We start from the raw sequence: 10,766 nt of genomic DNA on the forward strand, positions 1-10,766 counted from the left end.
AGGTAGTGTGCCTTCTGTAAGCCAGGCTGATGGTGGAGAGTGCAATATGGGTGATGTGGTAGAGATGGGACTCTCTGTTGGAAGATGCATCAGGATGGAGCAGTCTCACCTGGGGAAAGCAAACCATTTCTCAAGATGTGGCAAAAAGTGGAAAGGGGAGGAGTGAGAGTCTGAATTTCATGTTCCAAACAGGACAGAGCTCAAGGAAGAGAAGGATTTTTTTTTTTTAAATCCCTTCTCTGTTTCAGGCCTCTTTCAGTCTACCTGCTGCTGTTGGGTCAGCATCAGGTTAGGGACCTCCAAAACAGGATGATGGGCACTGGTTCTCTCACTTCCCCATTTCCTTCTTTGTGTACATCCTAGCAATGCTGCACTGCAGCCCAGGCTGCTGGCAGCCTCTCCCACAGGGAGCAGAGAGGAGGCTGAGCTGTGGGCTTTGTGATGAGGTGCTCGAGCTGCAATGAGTTATGGAAATCCTTAAATCCTCCTAAGAAAGGGCAGTTAAAGCTGAACTGAAAATTAAACACTAAGCTGGTATGAGCCACCTCGCCTATAAATCCAGCCCTGCTGCAATTTATCCCTGCACCATGCTTACTACATGAGAGGGGATTTATGTTGAAGGAATGTGAGCATCCCCTCTGCCAACAACCTCTGTAGGTTTTCCTACCTGCAGCAGCCCACAGCCAGCACTGGTGATGGGCAGGAAGAGGGGAGCAGAGACCAGGGCTGATTCAGCAAGCACCAACTGGAGGCACCGAGCCCCTTTCTGTGTGCACTCAGTGTTTGGATAAAGGCATCTCCTAAAGGGGAAATTTGTTTGGTTTGGACTTCATTGAGTGAAAAGCTCTCAGCCCCATGAGTGCTTAGTTATTCTCTTGTCTAGTGGCTCCTCAACAGCCCCCACCGATGGGGAGGAGGCTTCCTATTTGTGCAAGTGGCCCTGCTTGTTGAAATTCTCTAGTGACTTAAGTTTATTGGTTTTTCCTCAGGTCCAGGCATTTGAATTGCAAACAATGCTCCATCTCTGCCTCCCCCTCCCCATCCCCAGCCAGAACAATGTGCAGAGTTGGAATCAAGCTCAGTGAGGCCGGCTCTTGAAGCTGAGCGCAATTTCTTTCCGCATGAGCAGGGAGGTGGAAGTTTGCTCCCTTCCGGTCTCGCTCATTGTGGCAAAGGATGCCTGGGAAGGAGGGAGGGCTCTGGGCAGAGGGAAGGGGCCAGCTTGCATTTTGGCATTACTTATTTATAACCTCTGCTGCCTAAAAGGCCATCCTCGGAGGAGGTGAATGCTGGCAGTCCATGCAAACATCTTCCACTTCACATTGCAGCACCCCAGGAAGGATGCAGGGGAGGGGAAGTATGGAGGGTGCATCCTCCAAAATTATCCCATGTCTGCAAAAAGAGGAACTTTTGTCATACTCTTGGGAGCAATTGAGCAGCTCAGGTCAGATTGAGTCCAGCTGAACATGTAGGGTCACTGCCATGGGAGATGCAGGAGCACAGCAGCAAACAGAAATGGTCCTTTCTCCAAGTTTTGGCATCGTTTGCGGGCGAAGATGATTTGGATGAACTCGTGGCCTTTCACTGAGAGTTGATGTGAATTTGGTAGCCCTATCTGCAGAAAGACCCCAGAGAAAGGGCATGGTCAGGGTGTCAGAGGTGAGGGCTTTTGAGGGCAGTGGTGGAGTGCAGGGGTCCTGCCCTTTGCTGGGGTCACAACACTGTTCTTTTCTTCTCCAAACTGGGCATTTGGGCCATCCTCAGAGCATATCCTCTTTGACTGATGGCTATTCATCTGTGAGACTTTCTACCACAGAAGAGCACTTGTTTCATTTTACTACAAGAGGAAGGATGGCAGAAGTCTGCTCTAAAAGCCCAGAATTTGGGAGAGTTATTCTCTCCCAGGTCCCCTGGCTAGGTGAATGCCCTCAGTCAGGTTTCTTTCTTCATTCCATACCTCATGTATAATCATGTTCCAGCAAGGGGTAAGGGAGCATTAGGATAGATCCAACCCTGGGAACATGGACATACAGGTGGATACGTGGTCTCCTCAGCCTGGAGGAGAAATGCCAGGTGACACTGCAGGCCAGGAGCAGTCCAGCAATGAAAACGCCTGGGGATCTGATCAGAATGCCATCCCCAGCTTTGGGGAAGCAAATCTTGGACCCCCCCCCTTGGTAAATGGCAGTGGACCAACATCAAAAATTGGTGCCTGAACATCACTGGAATGATTTCTTGTTCACTTGGGTCAGCTTTTCTGCTCTAGAACAAGTTGTCCTGAGGTTCGTAGAAGCTTTCCCAGTCATTACTCACTTCCCTTTCTGACTTCCTTGCATTGACCTCATTAAACTTTACCTTTTTCCACTGAGCTGGCAGCTCTGAGGCCTATTGCTGGTCTTAGCTCAGCAAGTAGCCTACGCTGAGATCAGACACGGAGCTGTCTGGTGAGTGGATTCCTCTTTATCTGCAGTTGAGTCCTATCCCTCATGGACTGCTATAGTTCCCAGAGCCGTGCCCTGAGCCACAAATCATGATTCAGCCCCTTCTTGGGGAGGGGAGAAAATAAAGCAGGTTTCAGTGAGGCAGAGAAGAGTGATGCTTTCAGCAGATTGGCTTTGATGCTGTGAGTATCTGATGCGCTGCAGAAGGAAGCAAATGGCAAAATCCCACTCATACAGGGTGATTATTCCCTCTGAATGCTGTCCAGTTTTGCCTGTGAGATGAAAGGAGAGTTTACAAGTATATTTGGCGGGTGGCTGTTCTTGTAGGAGCTGTGCCTTTCCAGAGGGAGCTGAGGATTTAGGGGGGGTCACATAATGTGAAGAGGAAACCATGTTATTGCTTCTAATATATATATTTTTCCAAACAGTCTTTGGACTGAGTTTCAGAGGTGGAAGTAAATCTGATTTTCTGCTTTACCTGGGCTGCGAGAATGCAGTGCACAAGTGTTGAGGTACATAAATTGGGACAAAAAGGGACAAAGATCTGGAGACCACATATGAAAATGCAGAGAGGTCTCAAAAATATCGGGACTTCATAATCCTGGAGGACTAGGGTTCTGTAGAAAATGATGTACCCTAACAAAAACCTGCCTGCCCCAAGAGACTTGGAGACAAAGCTGAGCTGAGGCCTCTGGGACACCTCCTGGGGGACATTTCAGCCCTTGAGGCTCATGGTATTTCCAGTTCTGGGGGCTGAATACAGCAGTTCTCACCTTGCTGAGATGCAGTTTCACAGCTGCCTTTGTAGACAATCCTTAACTCAATTTCCCCCCCCTCCTTTTTTTTTTTTAACCTTTTCTTTAGGTTTGGAAACCTCCATGCATGCACTTGGCCTTAAGGGAGCTGGGATTCTGCTCCATTCCCAGCCCCAGGAGCGGCAGTGTTTCTCTCTGCCTTCGTGCTGCCCTCCAGCAGGGCTGTGTTTGGGCAAACCCAGCTTCACCTCGAGTTTCTGTGCGTGGTGTTCCCCTCGGCTGAACTCAGCATACAGCGTGCCCAGCCGCTGAATAGGGCACCTGTTTTCCAGTGTTTTAGTCTTGTCGTAATTGTGTTCAATACAAATCTCATCCCATAGCCCAGGAAGTGGCAGTTCTTCGAAGGGAATCCCCCTCTCTTAATTCAATTAATGTTGGAGCTAATTTCCACCCTGGGGCTGAGTCCCATTGCCTTTGAAGTCAATAATAGTGCTGTGCTTCCCTTCAAGTGGAGCAGGTTGGAGCTTGCCCCTGGCAGCCCAAGGCTTTGCCAAGCATTTCAAAGAGCTCGGTGTGTTTCTGTGCCAAGAAACAGCATCCTGCTCCCAACAAAGGGTGAGGTGTCCACGTGGGGAGGCCAGGAAGGCAGGAACCTCTGCCAGTCATCCCAGTAGATGGTAGAAGATGGAGTGCATTTGTTTTCAGTGTGGGTCTCAATGGAAGGTCCACTGGGAAGGAGTTGCTGCTCTGTAGCCACATGGAGTCTTGCAGTAATGAAGCACGAATCTGTCCATTTTGCATTTATTTACTGCCAGAGTTTTCATGTATGTTTTCAAAATGTCACTTGGATCATTCCTAGCCGGTTTGATTTATTGGAGTGAAAACTGCAATCAGTTGGCAACAGAGCTGTTTTTCCTATTCAGGGCTGCAGAGCCAAACCCTGAGGTGTGCGCTCAGCATCAGGGGGTAACCGTGACACTGATTGCAGCCTTCTGAAAGGTGGTTTTCTTCACCTAAATTTGGCACGCAGTTGAAGCACTGATGATGAGTACTTGAGAATCAGACTTTGCAGCACCTTTATACAAGCAGAGGCACCTCCAGGAGGTGTTCACACCTACAGGAACTTTCCTTCAACTGTGCAGGACTCAAAGCAGTTGGGCCTTAATTGATCAAGGCTTAAATGACTGAGCTTCAAAGGAAGGTGCCATTGCTGTACTCTATGCCTTTTTATTATGCCTTTTGTGGAGGTGTTAAGCAAAAGGAATCAGTGTCCTAGGAATAAATGCAGGAATCCTTGGTGTGTAGATAGAGACAAAGGGGGATGATGTATCCCAATTACTAAAAATGGAAGATATTACATATTTCATTATGGTTTCACTAGCTATGAAGAAGATTTTACAAAGGTGGTGATATTAGAAAAAATGCAGTTTATTCATTTTCATGTGTGTTCCTAATGTGGGAGGAAACAAAAGGAGCTTTTGGTCAGGGTTTAGCATGGCAAGCTGGTGTATGAAGTGACGTGAGAAGGCTGAAGTTGTCAGTGTGAAATTCCCCCAGAGTGAGCTGGACAGATTTTACATCACTGCTGATGCACTTCTCCAGTTACCCCAGCTTTGCCGTGTAGAGGAAGGCAGCACAATACCTGGTGTGCCTCTCTGCTGATTTCTAAGCTCCATGCTGCTTATCAGCCCCAATTGCTGGGGGCTGCACAGTGAGAGGATGGCAGCTGCCTCCACATGATATGATAGGAAATGATGGGCACGACACCAGGAAATGAATATGTAAACAGTTATGTGATCCCCAAGGGATAATTGCTTTGTTGTAAAATAGTCTTACTAGGAAAGCATAGAAACATGACAAGTCTCATTGTGCTTTTGGGGAAGACAAGCAGACCCAGATAAATATCTGAACTGTTCTGGATGTTGCTGGGATTTGATTTGGTAAATTAATGTAGAACGCACTGTCCTCTCACTGCCATTATTTAGCGTGACACTGCACAGTTTCATGCTAACTCGCTAGTAGAGTGAGAGGCATTTCTGTTTATCTGATTGGATGGGGAAAACTCTCAGCCTTAGCCTCCAGCGACAGTGGAGCAACAGGCTGGAGAGAGAAACCTCATCCGTAATCCTCCAGAGCCCACGATTCTGTGGCTTGTTCAATGTGTACCATCCCTTCTCGCTGGGATGGACAAAGCCATCATGATAAAATGAAAATAAACACATGCTGTGCTCCAAATTCAAGAGAGATGGAAATCTAAACTTTTCTTTGAGAGAAAGAAACAAAGAAAGAGGGGAGAAAAGGTAAGGGGGGAAGGGGAAGGAGAGGGAAAGGAAAGGGAAGGGAAGGAAGGGAGAAGAGAAAGAGAAGAGGAAACAAGGTTTTGGCTGGTCAGTTTGTTTCATTCCTCTTTCACACTCCCAATGCCAGGGGCACCTCCTGATCCCACTGGGAAATTTGCTTATGAAAAGGCTGAACAAAAATGAGCAAGGCAGCAGCCTCTACAGGTGCATATCTGGAGTTCAGGATAAACACCTCCAAGCTTGGATTTCCTGCCTTCCACTTACGGTAACTGTCTAATCTAGCTATCCATTCACCTTTCCTTTCATCCCAGGATGTCTAGTCTGATCTAACTGTCTGTCCTTTCATCCCCGCTATCTTCCTCTTGATCTGTGTTTTTTAGAGCTCATTCATCACAGCTCACAACTTCTAAAGCACCCACACAGGGCCACAAAGTTTCTCTTTACATTTTAGCCAAAGAGCTGGAAGGGATGGAAGGTGCAGCCTCTACGGGGAGGAGTTGTTACTTCTTGTTCAAATCACACCTGAAATCACGCTGGTGAGTGTGCTGGAAAGGGAATGGAATTGTTCACATCCATGAAGCATTTATGTTTTGCCCACTGGAAATGGGCCGGTACCAGTGGGCTTCATTGATTACATGACTATCCCAGCTGCAGTTTTCTTGGTACTGAATAGGGTATGTGAGTATCTGGGGCACTAGCAAGCAAATGGGTAACATAGGGCATCAACCAAGTAAATGCGTAATGGAAGACATTGAGGGGAAAGGGGACACTCCAGGAAGGCTGCTACATTCATGGTCACATTTTTGGCCTGTCACTGTGTTTCCAGCCTGGGTGGCAGCTTGATGTTGATTTCTAAAAAGGAATGGAGAGTGTAGAGAACATCTGAACAGGAATAAAATCCTGAACATGGGACGTAAGTGGCTCTTTGACTATGGGACTGCCTTAAGGGTCTTTATTTCGGATCCGAAACAATGAAGGCCAGAGTGGAGGTGGTCAGTGGAGATGAGAGAAGTGAGCCATCTATCAGCACAAGCTGCTGTGCATCCCCTGCTTTGAAAGATGTGCACTGATTTCCTAAGCAATCTCTAACTGGCAACCAGCTTCGGACAATGATTTAGGGAAAAAATTAGCTTTACAGGGAATACCTCTTTGAGAAGGTCTCCCTCTCATTCTCCCTTGCTCATTCCTTCTGTTCTTTTATTTCTTCCCCACCCCACCACCCCCCTCAAAAGGCGAAGTTGTTCCTTGGGAGCCCTTTTGAGTGGAGAGAACCATGGTGAGATTCTTGTGTTGGCATGGCTGATGTTAATGGGTAACACCGGGGCCAAAGGTCCTTTAAAGCTCCCACATCTGCAGCTTTGTACAGACCTCACCTCCGAAACGCCTCAAAGTGTGTAGCCAGGCAGGGCTTAATGTGTATTAGCAAGACAAAGACCTGGGGAGGGGAGGAAAGGGGGATGAGTTTTAATTTACTGAAGATTTATTAGGCCTCATGAAATCGGCCTGAACCACCCATTTTCTATATCATCTGCCCACATCTAAAGGGGACGGCTTTGTTGCGGGGCGATGCTCGTTGAGAATTATCCCGCAACAAATCTCAGCAGCGTGAAAGGGACACAGACGGGAGCAGGACGTGGAGGAGGGTTCACGCTCTCTACACAGAGCCCGAAATCTGGAAATATGGAAATGTGGGAAGGCCATTCAGGCTCGGTCCTGCCTTCCCTTGACTTTTGTTTGTGGGGTGCATGTTCTCTTTGCTAAGCCTTGCTTGCTGAAGTAGATGAGTGAGATATCAGGAGGGCAGAGAGAGGAGGAGACAAGGCTGAGGGCATGTCGTGAGAGTCTGGAGCGGAAGGGATCTGTTTTGGGGAAGGGGTGGTGACGCATCTGTGCTCATGCAGACAGAAAATCCTTTCAAGTAACCTAAGATTGGAAGTAAGACTTTAATGCAACTCACAGAGCTTTAAAGTATGTTCCTTCTTACAGCTCTCTGGGCTATGATGTGACCAGGAGTTCTTGCGGATGTTCCTGGGGCTGCCCACTGCTGTCCCCAGGAGCGAAGGAATTGTCTTTGAGGGTGAAGCTGGCCAAGACCCCTTCAGTATTTTCCTTGCTCACAACATCGAAGTGAGCCTGGGTGGTGAACTGTGCACGTTTATCCCAGCGTAAAGGGTGTCCCAATCTCAGCAGACAGACCGGTGCGGGTGGTTATCAAAGCACAAGGTGTGAGAGCGAGCGGAGGGATCTGTTTGAAGCAGATGAGAAAGGGAAGTTCTTCAGAGCCCACAGGCTGCCTAGAGGTTACACAGAGGGATGAAAACACCTTATTAAGAGACTTGGGGCATCTCGTATCTGATTTAGACACCCGGTTATATGCATATTTGATCTGTGTAAATGCGTAATCTGCCTTCCAGTCCTTGTCCAATACCATGGCCTCCTCTCCTGCAGTTCTAAGCCAAGAGAGATGTGAACCACCCAGCCTTGATATCCAAGCACTCCTGGCTGTCACATTTAATGGTCTTCATCTTTTAGGCGAGGCAGGGTTTGAATGGATATCTCTGGGAAGTGCTCCCTGATCCAGAGCATTGTCCTTGGTGGTGTTTTTTTCAGAACGAACAGAATATAACAGGGAGGATTTGAGAAGAGGAAGGAAGTAAAGGAATAAATCTCTATTTGGTCTTCAGAAATCAGGCATGCTCCCACCTCTGATCAGTGAAAATGCCTCCTGGCATTGCAGCCTGTTTGGATCAAGTCACCTTCTCTCACGGGAAGGAGCCAATTGTTCTGGGATGCTGTCACAAAAAAGAGGAGGGAAAGAACCTCTTGTTGAAAGAGGGATAAACAAGATGTCCTAAGAAATCTTCATTTTTTTTCTGCTTATCTGACTGTGTAGACTGGAGAGAAGCCTATAGAATCAGCTCACGTGCGCTCACACACACACACACACACCCCACTCCCAGGCATTCCCCCTATTCAGTGCCAGCAATTAACCCCCGCAGGAAGGTCACGGTAGGGTACAAAGGGGCCTGGTTCTCCCAGGCAGTGGCTGCAATGGCTGCGTGGGGTGGCACTGAGTGACCGTGTGGGGTCTTCTGTGCTTCATCCATGAACATGGAGGTGACCTGGGCAGTGGGAGCCAGGCTGGGTTCAGGCACATCACTGGCATGAGGACAGACAGAAGGCATGGAGAGCCACTGCGGGAGTAGGAGGTGGTGAGAGGAAGCAGTGAGACCCTCAGTCAAGGGGAGAAGCCTTTTCCTTTCCTGGGAAAAGAGTTCCTTATGAACCTGGAGCAATCCTGAACATCCTGCTGTTACCGCTGACCCTCGTGACACCGTTCCCTGGGTGTGCTAAGACCCTTCCAACAGAGAGCCCACATGGCACAACCAAATGCTGTGGGTTGGGCAGTGTCTCCCGTGCCTCTCTGCAGGATGTGTGCTAGCAGCAGCAGGATGACTTGATGATTCCCCAGAGCAAGTGCTTGTAACGAGCCAAGACCCCGAAGGTCAAAAAACATTTGGGAAACTGCTAATTCCCAGGTCAAATGTCAGGCAGGCAGGTTGTTGGAACCCGCAGGAATTGTTATCTACCAGTGAAATTTAAACTAAAGTCTTGTGCAAAGTTCTTAATGGATTAAAAATTTCAGAGCTGCCAGCTAGGGTGTTACTGAAAGTAGCTGTTACATTTTGCAGCAGCTCCTGTCACAGCTTGATGGATTTGGCAATAGAGGTGTTCACAAGTATTTTTTAAGTGTCTTGTCTCAGGGAAAGGTTTGTATGTGGATGACAGCAGGAAACACCAACGTCCCTGTGAATGCGTGCGTATTTCTTCTTGAAAGAGCTGGGACTGTGCTGCACTGAGGAAGGGACACGGTGGATGGACACTGTCCAACTGCAGAGCCACGTGTGATCATGCACAAGCAGCAGAGTATGTAAAACTAGAGCAAGTATTTTTGGGTATTTGGGTGAAAGAAGGAATATGCAAGTCGAGAATCAATCCCACAAACCCTCTTCTTGGCTGTACTTTGTGAATTTATTTCTAATACGTTATTATATCCTTATGATACGTGTCACAACAAAAGCTTATATAAGAGACCTCCCTTGTGCTGCTTTCTGTCTAAATGCAGTTTGCCATGTGACCGGCTCCAGCTTCACAGCTAAGTGCCTCGCATTGATGCTTTCCAAGTCAGCTCCCTGGGAGCTGCATGGGCTTGTCAAGGGGTTAAGATTCTCCCTATTGATACAAAAACGCCTTTAGACATCGCTATTCTTGAAAAACACGGTCTGAACCATTGAACCCCTTTGGAGTTAGAAAGGTGTTCATCCACCCTCGGGAGGAAAGATGAATGGCGCACAGAAAAGTTACAGTCCGTGGTCAGGCTGAGCAAACATGTAACTTTTGGAAAGCAGTCAAAGGAAGCTGAAAAGCCATCTTAGATACGGAGCTGAGCATGAGTCACCCGGGGAAGTCAAAATAGACTGCTCAAGTACTTCACTTCAAAGCCTTCAACACCATCAACTCTCAAGCATCCCAGGAATGTCGTTGCTCTTCAAAGGAGGCAGGGAGGGATCGTTGTGTGTCATGCATTCACCTCTTTGTAAGGAGAACATCTAACAAAGCCCTTTACAGGACATTCAGTGCATGCTCCCTCCTGGGAGGCTGCTGGGTGTGGGTTTCCCCATTTCAGTCTGGAGCACATGCACCAAGCCCTGACCTCGATCCCATGCCATGTATACACCAGAGTCCTGCAACAGATTTATTTAATTGGGAAGAAAGTAACGCCACTGATTTCCCAGGCAGTGCAATGAGATCGGCATCTGAGTTCTCTTTAGCCTAGCCAAGCACCTGTTGCTGACAGTAAGTTTCTGCAGTGTGATGGGGTAGGTCCTGCTCGGAGGCTTGGCTGTGGCTGCACCCCATCCCTGCTGGGTCGCAGCAGTGGGCCATGTCCATGCCTGTGGCACGGATGTTGAGTTCATGGCAATTTCCCTTAGAGAACAAAGCTGGAGATCCATATTTGATTCTGCCACGTGTTTCAAAATCAACTGGTTATGCTGATGTGAAATGTCTCTTTTTAAAAATGCAGTGCTGCCTATAGGAATACTTCAAGTCTACCTAAAATTTTCAATTATTTTTATTATTTTATTAGGGAAGACTGAAGTGAGAAATCTCCCACTGCCTTGGTTTTAGCAGAATCTGAATTTTTCAGCATCCTTCTGGGTACACAGGCCTTGAGCATCAAACTTCTTTTTCTGAAGATATCTTCTGAA

The sequence above is a fragment of the Numida meleagris genome, chromosome 17 (assembly GCF_002078875.1).
Source record: "Numida meleagris isolate 19003 breed g44 Domestic line chromosome 17, NumMel1.0, whole genome shotgun sequence".
Lineage (NCBI taxonomy): Eukaryota > Metazoa > Chordata > Aves > Galliformes > Numididae > Numida > Numida meleagris.